Here is a 12,156-nt window from a genome sequence, read left to right on the forward strand (position 1 = left end):
TCCCTGGGCTTTTTCTACTGCACCATGTTCTCGGGTGAATCTAGTCCCCGCCCGAGCTCCCTGCTTCAAGCAGCATCTGTGGAAAGCTAAGTGCCAGCTCTGCTTGCGATAAGCCCACCTGAGGCTCACTCACCGTTGCAGGTGTCAGTGTGGTGAGCAGTGCTGAATGATAAAATGGAACTTCTCTGTAGAACTCAGAACCGAGAAGGAGGCAGAGCCTGCTTTCAATGTGTATGACTTTCAGGGCTTCCCTGGTGGTGCAGTGGTTGAGAGTCCGCCTGCCGATGCAGGGGACACGGGTTTGTGCCCCGGTCCGGGAAGATCCCACATGCCGCGGAGCGCGTCCGGAGCCTGTGCTCCGTAACAGGAGAGGCCACAACAGTGAGAGGCCCGCGTACCGAAAAAAAAGAAAAAAAAAAAAAAATATATATATATATGATTTTTAAAGAACCACGTGCAGTTGGCCTCATTTAAAAATCGGCCCTTTTTTTGGTCTCTTTATAGGTCCTTTTAGAAACTTGAGTTGGGAACATTCCTGAATCAGTATTCCCTAACGGATAAGAAGTGAAATGCAGACCACGGGGAGGCGAGTGCCTAAGAAGTCACTAACACTCTGCCTCTTGAGCCGTGGCAGACATGGCCAGTTGATCACAGCCTGCAGCTCCTTCCCATGAGCCCAAGCGTGACCTCAGAATCCTTCTCAACAGGCAGCCACGATCAATCAATCAGAATTGATGCACCAGATGAAAACCAGTCCTGATACTGCAGCTTGCCCCAACAGAGCTGGTCATAGGAGATTATCTATCTATCTATCTATCTATCTATCTATCTATCTATCATCTATCTAATATAAATATATATTTACATATTATATAGCAATAATGATGGTGGTAAGAATAACAACTAACATTTACTGAGTCCTTACTGTGCACCCTTGAAGACCCTTGCAAAACATTTTACTGATAATATCTCATTTCTTTTCAAGACAACCTTATAAATATGTGTGAATATTCTCATTTTACAAATTAGGAACCTGAGGCAGGGAGAGGTGGAGTAATGTGCCTAAAATCTCGGGCCTGTTAGTAGAAGGCTGCCCAAATCATCTACTTTCTGAGGCCACACTCTTAATCACTCTGCTGTGTTTGCAGTTTCGAGATGCTGATGAGGGACTGACAAACAAACGCTTGCCCCGCATCCATCCTGCACAGAGATCTACCAGGATCTTCATTTCCATCATTTCTGTTTCCTTGACCCCTCTTTGCCTGGCTTCCTCTGGACTTCCATCTGTCATCTAGAGGCCAGATGTCTCTTGGCTCTTTGGCCTTGGGACATGAGATTCCCATTGTCCTGGCCACTCTTTCATTAGAAGACCTGCCAGAGGCAGCAGGCAGGCTGGTTTCACCGGCTCAAGGGTCAGTGTTGTGCTGACCTCACCTCCGAGATCCATTCTAGTAGGCAGTGTCAGTGGCTGGCACAGACCCCCATGGCTCTCAGAGCCCCAGCTCTCCTTATCCTGCTCACCGGCCAGTCCTCTCACTCAAGATAAGATAGAGGAAGACCCACCCACCCCATCACCCATTAGGAAGAATTGATGGACCCAGTCCACTCTTCAGGAAGAGTTGTGGACCTCCTGCTCTAAGATCCAACATCCAGAAAGACATAAATGTGATACTTGCTACCCATCAGTAGATCAGAAGGAGGAGTCCATTGGATTAATTTGTAGAAAGAAGGTCCTTAAGAATTAAACTCTGACACTACCATGTGTTGGCAAAGATATGGAACACCAGGAATCTCCCATACCCTGTGGTCAGTAGTGTAATTGCTAAACCACTTTGGAGAGTCCTTTGGTGGCATCTAGGAAAGTGGACAATGTGTTATGGACTGAATGTTTGTGTATCCCCCCAAATTCATATGTTGAAACTCTACTCTCCAATGTGATGTTAGTAGGAGGTGGGACCTTTAGAAGGTAATTAGGATTAGATGAGGTCATAAGAGAGGTGTCCCCATGAATGGCATTAGTGCCCTTATAAGAACCACAGGAGGTCTTGCTTGCTCTGTCTGCTCTCTGCTATGTGGGAACACAAGAAGTTGGCAGTGCAACCCAGAAGAGGGTTCTCACCAGAATGTGACCATGCTGGCACCCTGATCTCAGACTTCCAGCCTCCAGAACTGTGAGAAATAAATTTCCATTGTTTACAAGCCACCCAGTGTATGGTGCTTTGTTATAGCCACCCAAACTGACTAAGACAGTCATTCAACTTGACAGTGTGCGATTCCTCATTTATGAACTAGAAAGCCTTAAACCTGTACTTCCTTTTCCAGAAAGTTGGTGATCATGATGTGCAGAGCACTAAAAACACTGAGTAAAATAGAAGAAAAGAAGAGTGACCTGGCAGTGAGAAATCCTTCAAGGTCAGATATGAATCCAGAAGGGCAAATCAGTGCTGCAGGTGACAGTTAATCCAAGGATCATCAGCAAGCTGCTGGTGGACAAGAGTGTTGATATGTGCATGTGTGTGTGCATGTACACATGTGCACTTGTGTGCTTGAGGGAGGTTATAGGAGATGATCTGGGGCCCACATAAGGTTTGAGGGTGAATCAGAGACCACCTGCCCCTACCAAACCTGAGACCTCCCCCAAAGAAAGCCAAGACCTCCAGAAGCAGGCAGCCAAGAAGAAACACTGTCTCACCAAAGTAAAATATGAAGTTCTTAACTATGTTGGCTTTGACTCTGAATATAGGGGAAAAGAAAGGTAAGAGTCTCAAGCATTCCTAATTTCAAGACTTCTCTCACGTGAATTTAAAATTGGAATTCATTCTGTGTATGATCACTGGGATCTATCTCTCAGATATTGAAATCAGCAAGGAGAAATATAAAATATGTATTTTATATGTTTAAAGAAATAAAGGAGAGTATTGAAAGTTAAATGAAGGGATAAGGCACATTACAATGGACAAGAAAGATTAATAAAATTATGGATATAAAAATATAATAATTGAGATTAAAAACTCAAATGGTTGGGTTAAAGAGCAGACTAGGAGCTGAAGATAGAGATTGAGAAATTATTGAGAATGCAGCACAGAGAAACAAAGGATGAAAATAAGAAAGATGAATTAAGGGATATGAAAGGCAGATTGAAAAGGTCTTACATGGATTTAATCAAAAGGAAAGACTGGAGAGAAAGATGAAGATGCAATATTTGAAGAGAGAATGGTTTAGAATTTCCTCCAAATGACGACAGATGAATGAGTAGATTCAGGAAGCTCAGTGTATCCCCTATGGGATAAAGAAGATGTACCTTGTACTTGATAGAACACTAAGACAAAGAGAAGATTTTAAATGAGAAAAGACACATTACCTGTAAAGGAATGACAATTAGATTGATAGCTGACTTCTCAAAATCAGCAATAGAAGCAAGACAACATTAAGATAATATCTTCAAAATGCTGAAAGAAATCATTGTCAGTCTAGAATTATACAGCTGACTTGATACAGGCTACTAGGTGGATATTTATTAGTAACTTTAAAGAATATAATTCAGGACGAAAAGAAATGAATCCAGAAGGAAAATACAGTAAGAAAAAGGGAAAAACAAAAATGTAAGCATTTGGGTAAACCCAAGGAAACAATGACTATATAAAACTACAACAAAATTAATAAAGTCTAACTTCTTCAAAAATGTCTTGACTTTTTGTCCCTCTGCATTTCCATATAAATTTTAGAATAGGTTGTTAATTTCCAGGAAAAAATGCTGTGATTTTTATTGGATCAGTTTGGAGATAAGTGACAGCTTTCCAATGTTGCCTCTTTCTATCCATGGACATGGTCTATCCCTTCATTTACTAATAATTATTAATTTGTAATATAATATTAAGAACAATGTTTTATAGCTTATGTGTAAAATCTTTTTCTAGATTTATTCCCACAATTTTGATTTTTTTGATGTTATTGTAAATGATGTTTTAAAATTTTCTAATTTCAGCCTTTTTGTATAGGAGTACAATTGATTTTTCTAAGGTGACCTTTTATCCAATAACATCGCTAAAATTACTTAATAGTCGGTCTGACTGAAAGTTCTTTGGAGTTTTCTACACACGCGATCATGTAATCATGCCATGTGGGAAGAATGAAAAGTTTAATTTCTTCCTTTACAGTTCCTACATTTTTTTTGTGCCTTTTTGCAGTGGCTAGGACCTTCAGTACAATATAAAGAGACATGGTGAAAGTAGGTGTTCTTGTTTTATTCTTTATCTCAGGTGGGAAGTTTTCAATAATTCACCATCAATATCACATTTGATGTAAGAATTTTTTATAAAAGATATTCTTATCAGATGGAGAAAGTTCTATTCCTAGTTTGTTAAAATTTTGATCATGAATGGATATGAAATTTATCAGATGCTTTTCTGCATCTATCAAATGGTCATATAATTTGCCTTATGTATTCTGTTAATATTGTAAATTTATTAACTGATTTTTAAATTTTAAGCTAGCAGCATCGTTTATCTGGAATAAATACAACTAGATCATGAACGATTAGCCTTTTTATTTATCACTGGATCTGACTTGCTAATATTTTGTTTAGGATGTTTGCATCTGCTTTCTATTTTTTCCTCTCAAAACAGGGCACCAGATTTACTGTAGTAATAACCTGATATTTTAGTTACAAAAATTTCTTTCTTCTGATGAGAACTTTAAAGAGCTACTCTCTTAGCATCTTTTCAAATGTGCAATAGAGTATTATTACACTATAGTCATCATGCTATACATTATATTCCCATGCTTATTCGTTTTATTATGGAAGTTTGTACCTTTTGACACCTGTCACTCATTTCACTCACCCCTCTTCCCCTGCTACTGGCAAACACCAATCGGTTCTCTCTATCTACGAGCTGGTTTTTTTGTTTGTTTGTTTTCAGAGTCTACATGTAAGTGAGATTATATGGCATTTATCTTTCTCTCTCTGATTTACTTATTTACTGATTTACTTCTTTACTGATTTACTTACTTAGCAGAATGCCCTCAAGATCCATCCATGTTGTCACAAATTGCAAGATTTCACTCTTCTTTATGGCTGAATAATATTCCATTGTGTGTGTGTGTGTGTGTGTGTGTGTGTGTATATATATATCTATATATATATATACCAATTTTTCTTTTTCTGTTCATCTGTTGATGGACATTTAGGTTGTTTCCATGTCTTGGCTATTGTAAATAATGCAGCAATAAACATGGGGGTGCAGATACCTTTTCAAATTAGTGTTTTCGTTCTTTGAATAAATACCCAAAAGTGAAATTGCTGGATCATATGGTTGTTCTATTTTTAATTTTTTGAGGAACCTCCATACCATTTTCCTCAGTGGCTGCTCCAATTTACATTCCTACTAACAAGGCGTGAGGGTTCCCTTTTCTTCACGTCCTCACTTATTATTTCTCTCTCTCTCTCTTTTTTATTATAATAACCATTCTAACAGGTGTGATGTGACATCTCATTATGTTTTTTTTTACATCTTTATTGTAGTATAATTGCTTTACAATGGTGTGCTAGTTTCTGCTTTATAACAAAGTGAATCAGTTATACATATACATATGTTCTCATATCTCTTCTCAATTACATCTCCCTCCCTCCCATCCTCCCTATCCCACCCCTCCAGGTGGTCATAAAGCACCGAGCTGATCTCCCTGTGCTATGTGGCTGCTTCCCACTAGCTATCCATTTTACATTTGGTAGTGTATATATGTCCATGCCACTCTCTCACTTTGTCACAGCTTACCCTTCCCCCTCCCCATTTCCTCAAGTCCATTCTCTAGTAGGTCTGTGTCTTTATTCCTGTCTTTCCCCTAGGTTTTTCATGACATTTTTTTTCTTAAATTCCATATATATGTGTTAGCATATGGTATTTGTCTTTCTCTTTCTGACTTACTTCACTCTGTATGACAGACTCTAGGTCCACCCACCTCATTACAAATAGCTCAATTTTGTTTCTTTTTATGGCTGAGTAATATTCCATTGTATATACGTGCCACATCTTCTTTATCCATTCATCCGATGATGGACACTTAGGTTGTTTCCATCTCCTGGCTATTGTAAATAGAGCTGCAATGAACATTTTGGTACATGACTCTTTTTGAATTATGGTTTTCTCAGGGTATATGCCCAGTAGTGGGATTGCTGGGTCATATGGTAGTTCTATTTGTAGTTTTTTAAGGAACCTCCATACTGTTCTCCATAGGGGCTGTACCAATTCACATTCCCACCAGCAGTGCAAGAGTGTTCCCTTTTCTCCACACCCTCTCCAGCATTTATTGTTTCTAGATTTTTTGATGATGGCCATTCTGACTGGTGTGAGATGATATCTCATTGTAGTTTTGATTTGCATTTATCTAATGATTAGTGATGTTGAGCATTCTTTCATGTGTTTGTTGGCAATCTGTATATCTTCTTTGGAGAAATGTCTATTTAGGTCTTCTGCCCATTTTTGGATTGGGTTGTTTGTTTTTTTGTTATTGAGCTGCATGAGCTGCTTGTAAACTTTGGAGATTAATCCTTTGTCAGTTGCTTCATTTGCAAATATTATCTCCCATTCTGAGGGTTGTCTTTTGGTCTTGTTTATGGTTTCCTTTGCTGTGCAAATCTTTTAAGTTTCATTAGGTCCCATTTGTTTATTTTTGTTTTTATTTCCATTTGTCTAGGACGTGGGTCAAAAAGGATCCTGCTGTGATTTATGTCATAGAGTGTTCTGCCTATGTTTTCCTCTAAGAGTTTGATAGTGTCTGGCCTTACATTTAGGTCTTTAATCCATTTTGAGCTTATTTTTGTGTATGGTGTTAGGGAGTGATCTAATCTCATACTTTTACATGTACCTGTCCAGTTTTCCCAGCACCACTTATTGAAGAGGCTGTCATTTCTCCACTGTACATTCCTGCCTCCTTTATCAAAGATAAGGTGACCATATGTGTATGGGTTTATCTCTGGGCTTTCTATCCTGTTCCATTGATCTATATTTCTGTTTTTGTGCCAGTACCACACTGTCTTGATTACTGTAGCTTTGTAGTATAGTCTGAAGTCAGGGAGCCTAATTCCTCCAGCTCCGTTTTTCGTTCTCAAGATTGCTTTGGCTATTCGGGGTCTTTTGTCATTACGGTTTTGATTTGCATTTCCCTGATGATTAGTGATGTTGGGTATCTTTTCATGTACCTGTGGCCATCTGTGTGTCTTTTTTTTGGGAAAAAATGTTTATTCAGATACTTTTTCTACTTTTTAATTGGATTGTTTCCTTGCTATTGAGTTTCATGAGTTCCTTATATATTGTGGATATTAACCCCTTATTAGATATACGATGCAGGGACTTCCCTGGTAGTCCAGTGGTTAAGACTCCACGCTTCCACTGCAGATGGTGCAGATTCGATCCCTGACCCTGCAGAGGGTCAGGGAACTACTATCCCACATGTCATGAGGGATCATAAAGGATGCAAATATTTTCTCCCATTTAGTAGGTTGCCTTTTCATTTTGTTGATGGTTTCCTTTGCTGTGCAAATTTTTTTAGTTTGATGTAGTCCCACTTGTTTACTTTTGCTTTTGTTGCCTTTGCTTTAGTGTCAAATCCAAAAAATCATTGCCAACACTGATGTCATGGAGCTTACTATGCTTTCTTTTTGGGGTTTTATGGTCTCAGGTCTTACATTCAATCCATTTTGAGTTAATTTTTGTGTATGGTGTAAGACAGTGGTCCAGTTTCATTCTTTTGCATGTGGCTGTCCAGTTTTCCCAACACCACTTATTGAGGACACTGTCTTTTCCCATTGTACATTCTTGGCTCCTTTGTTATAAATTAATTGACCTTTTATCATTGAGAAATATTTATCTCTAATAATGCTTCTTGATTGAAAGTCCAACTTAATTGATAGCTAAGCCAGCATTCTTTTAGTGTTTGCATAACGTATATTTTTCATTCTTTTACTTTCAAGGTTCTTATATTTAAGGCATCTTGTAAGCAGCATATATATTTTTTAAAAATCCAGTATGGCAATCTCTACTATTTTTAAATAACTTTATTCAGATATAATTCACATACCATAAATCCACCATTTTAAAATGTAAAATTCAGTGGTTTTTGGTATATCCACAGAGTTTTGCAACCATAACAACTATCTAATTTTAGATCATTTTTATTAATCCCAAAAGAAACCCATTAACAGTCCATTAACAGTCACTCTTCATTACCCCCACCTTCCCCCCCTGGCAAACACCAATCTACTTTCTGTCTCTGTGGATTTGCCTATTCTGAACATTTCACTGGAATCATACAATATGTGGTATTTTGAGACTGACTTCTTTCACTTAACATAATGTTTTCAAGGTTCATCATCAGTACTTCATTCTTTTTATTGCCAAATCATATTCCAGAGTATGAATATACCACAGTTTGTTTATTCATTTATCCATTGATGGACATTTGGTGTATTTCTGCTTTTTGGCTCTTATGAAAAATGCTGCTAGGAGCATTCAAGTACAACTTTTTGTATAAACATATGTTTTCATTTCTCTTGGATATATATGTGGGAGTGGAACTACTGGGTCATATGGTAGCTATATGTTTAGTATTTTGAGGAACTGCCAAACACAGTTCCAAAATTACTGCACCATTTTACAATCTCACCAGCAATGCATGAGAATTCCAAATTTTCCACATCTTTGCCCACACTTGTTATGATCTATCTTGATTCTAGCCATCTTAGTGGGTGTGAAGTGGCATCTTATTGTGTTTTTGATTTACATTTCCTTAGTGACTAATGATATTGAGCATCTTTTCAAGTGTCGGTTGGCCATTGACATATCTTCTTTTCAGAAATGCCTATCCAAATCCTTTACTCATTTTTAAATTGGGATACTTGTGTTTTTATAGTTGTAAGAGTTATTTATTAATTCTGAATACAAGTCCCTTATCAGGTATGTGATTTACAAATATGTTTTTCCATTCTATCAGTTGTCTATTTCTCTTTCTTGATGGTGTTCTTTGAAGCATAAATTTTTAAAATTTTGATTAAGCCCAATGTATCTAATTATTTCCTTTGTTGATTGTGTTTTTGGTGTCATATGTAAGAAACTATTGCCTAACTCAAGGTCATGAAGATTTACCTGTATGTTTTCTTCTAAGTGTGTTATAATTTTAGATCCTACATTTAGATCTGTGATCCATTTTGATTTATTTGACCATAAAAGTGAGAGTTAATTTCTGCACTCTCAGTTCTATTCCATTGATTTATTTGTCTATCCTTATGCCAGTACACATGATTTTGTTGTAAGTTTTGAAGTTGGGAAGTGAAAGTTCTCCAACTTTGTTCTTTTTCAAAATTGCTTTGGCTACTCTGGGTCCCTTGCATTTCCATATGAATTTTAGGATCATCTTGTCAATTTCTGTAAAAATAAAAAGGCATCTGGGATTTTGATAAGATTGCATTGAATCAGTAGATCAGTCTGGTGGAGTATTGCCCTCCTAACAGTGATCTTCTGATCCATGAACATGGGCTATCTTTGCATATTTTAAGGTATTTTTTTCTTTCTTTCAACAATGTTTTATAGTTTTCAGGGTACAAATTGTTTGCTTGTTTTATTAAATTTATTCCCAGGTATTTGATTCTTTTTGGTGTTATTATAAATAAAATTGTTTTTAACATCATTTTCATATTATTTATTGTTAGTGTATAGGAATACAATTGATTTTTGTGTATTGATCTTTCATCCTACAACCCTGCTGAACTTATTTATTAGTTTAAATGGTTTTTCTGTGGATTCCTTATGATTTTTTAATAACAATTTTTTATACGCAAGATCATGCCATCTGTCAATATAAATAATTTATTTCTGCTTTTCCAATCTGGATGAATTTTATTTCATTTTCTTGTCTAATCATTCTAGTACATTGTTGAGTAGAAGTGGCAAGAATGGACATGCTTGTCTTGTTCCTCATTTTAGGAGAAAGTATTCAGTCTTTCACCATTGAGTATGATGCTAGCTGTGGATTTTTCCTAGATGTCCTTTTTCAGGTTGAAGAAGTTCCTTCCTTTTCTTAGTTTATTGAGTGTTTTACAATGAAAGGGTGTTGGATTTTGTCAGATGCTTTTTCTGTGTCTATTGAGATGATCATATTGTTCCTCTCCCTTTATTTTTGGAATATTGTGTATTACATTGATTGGTTTTTGGATGTTAAATCAACCCTGCATTCCTTGGATGAGTTCCACTCAGTCGTAGTATATTATCCTTTTATATGCTGCTGACTTTGGATTGCTAGAATTTTATAGAAAATGTTTGCATCTATATTCCTTCCAGGACTCACATTATGCATCTGTTGGTAAATTTGATGTTGTCTTACAGTCTTTGAAGCTCTGTTAAATTTTCTTTGTTCTTTTTCCTTTTTGTTCTTTATGTCATTTCAGTAGACATACCTTCAAGCTTGCTAATTCTTTCTTCTGCCAGCTGAAATCTGCTGTCAAACCCCTGTAGTGAATTTCTCATTTCAGTTATTCTACTTTTCTACTCTATATTTTCTATTTGGTTGTTTTAAATAATTTCTATTTCTTTATATTTCCTGTTTGGTGAGATATTGGTCTCATACTTTTCATTAATTCTCTGGGTATGATTTATTTTAGTTCTTTGAACATATTTACAATAGCTGATTTAAAGTCTTTGTGTAGTAAGATCAACATCTGGGCTCACTCAGGAATAGTTTTTATTGACTGCTTCTTTTCCTGTAATGGGCCATATTTATCTGTTTCTTTGCAAGTCTTGTCATTTTTTGTTGGATAGTGAACATTTAAAATAATACAATGTGGCGGGGCTTCCCTGGTGGCGCAGTGGTTGAGAGTCTGCCTGCTGATGCGGGGGACACGGGTTCGTGCCCCGGTCCGGGAAGATCCCACGTGCCGCGGAGAGGCTGGGCCCGTGAGCCATGGCCGCTGGGCCTGCGCGTCCGGAGCCTGTGCTCCGCAACGGGAGAGGCCACAACAGTGAGAGGCCAGCGTACCGCAAAAAAAATAATAATAATAAAATAATAATACAATGTGGCAACTCTGGAAATCAGTTCATCCCTGCCCCTCAACATTTGCTGTTGTTTATTACTGTCATTGTTTCTTTTTTGTTTGTTTAGTGACTTTCCTGGACTTATTCTATAAAGATTTATTCTTTGTTGTGAGTGGCCACTAGAGCTTCTGCTTGGCTAACTTAACGCTTATCTAGTTATTAGACAAAGATTTCCTAAATGTCTTGAACCAGTAAGTATCCCAGCCTTTACCAAGTAGCTCTGTGTGTGTGTTGGGGTATACCTTCAATGTTCCGGTAATTTACAGTTCTGCTGCTCTCTTCATTTACTGCTTGTACGGAGCCCCAAGGTCAACCAAAGGTTAGGGCCTTCTCAGGTATTTCCTAGGCATGCATGCAGTTTGACCCATGAGCATGAGCTTCTAGATTCAAGGAACATGTTGGAGTTATTCAAAGCCCCCTATGGACATCTCATTCCCCACATTTTCCTTTAGTGTTTTTGGCCAGCTCTTGTTTGGCTCAACTCATCTTGCCAATTGAGGCAGCTGTAATGTTAATTAATTGCCTCTGACTGCTTTTGACAAATGCCCACTGAGCAAGCTCTGAGCCAGGTCAATTAAGAGAAGGCTTATGAATAGGGTTTTCCAGGGAACCGACAGAAAGTTCAGATAGTGACAGTTCTCTGGGGATGGGTTCTTGGGAAGAGCTTCAAACATATTCTGCCCCTTCCAGTGGCTGTTAAGTGGCTTTTTTCACCATTACTGTGGTTGTGAGGCTGCTGATTTTTAAGGCTACCACATAGCTTTACAGAGGTGGGAATATGGTAAGTTAAAACACCATAAACTGACTGTCCTTACCAAGATTTAGCTGTTTTTCTTGAACAAATATTCCTCATATCAGCAAGCATTTGGTTAAATTCTAGAGTTCTGAAAAAGTTCATCTTGATAATTTTTTTGCCATTGTTTTCTTTGTGTTTATGAAGGAGTGGAATTTTGGAGGTCTTTATTCTGTCAGCCCAGAAGTGTCTGCCCAATCTTTGATTTTTTTTTTTTTTCCTGTGCTGTGCAGCTTGTGAGACCTTAGTTCTCCCTCCAGGGATTGAACCCAGCCCCGGCAG

The sequence above is a fragment of the Delphinapterus leucas genome, chromosome 4 (genome assembly GCF_059928025.1).
Source record: "Delphinapterus leucas isolate spDelLeu-1000000601 "Yukka" chromosome 4, BTC_Dleu_Yukka2, whole genome shotgun sequence".
In the NCBI taxonomy this organism is placed as follows: Eukaryota; Metazoa; Chordata; class Mammalia; order Artiodactyla; family Monodontidae; genus Delphinapterus; species Delphinapterus leucas.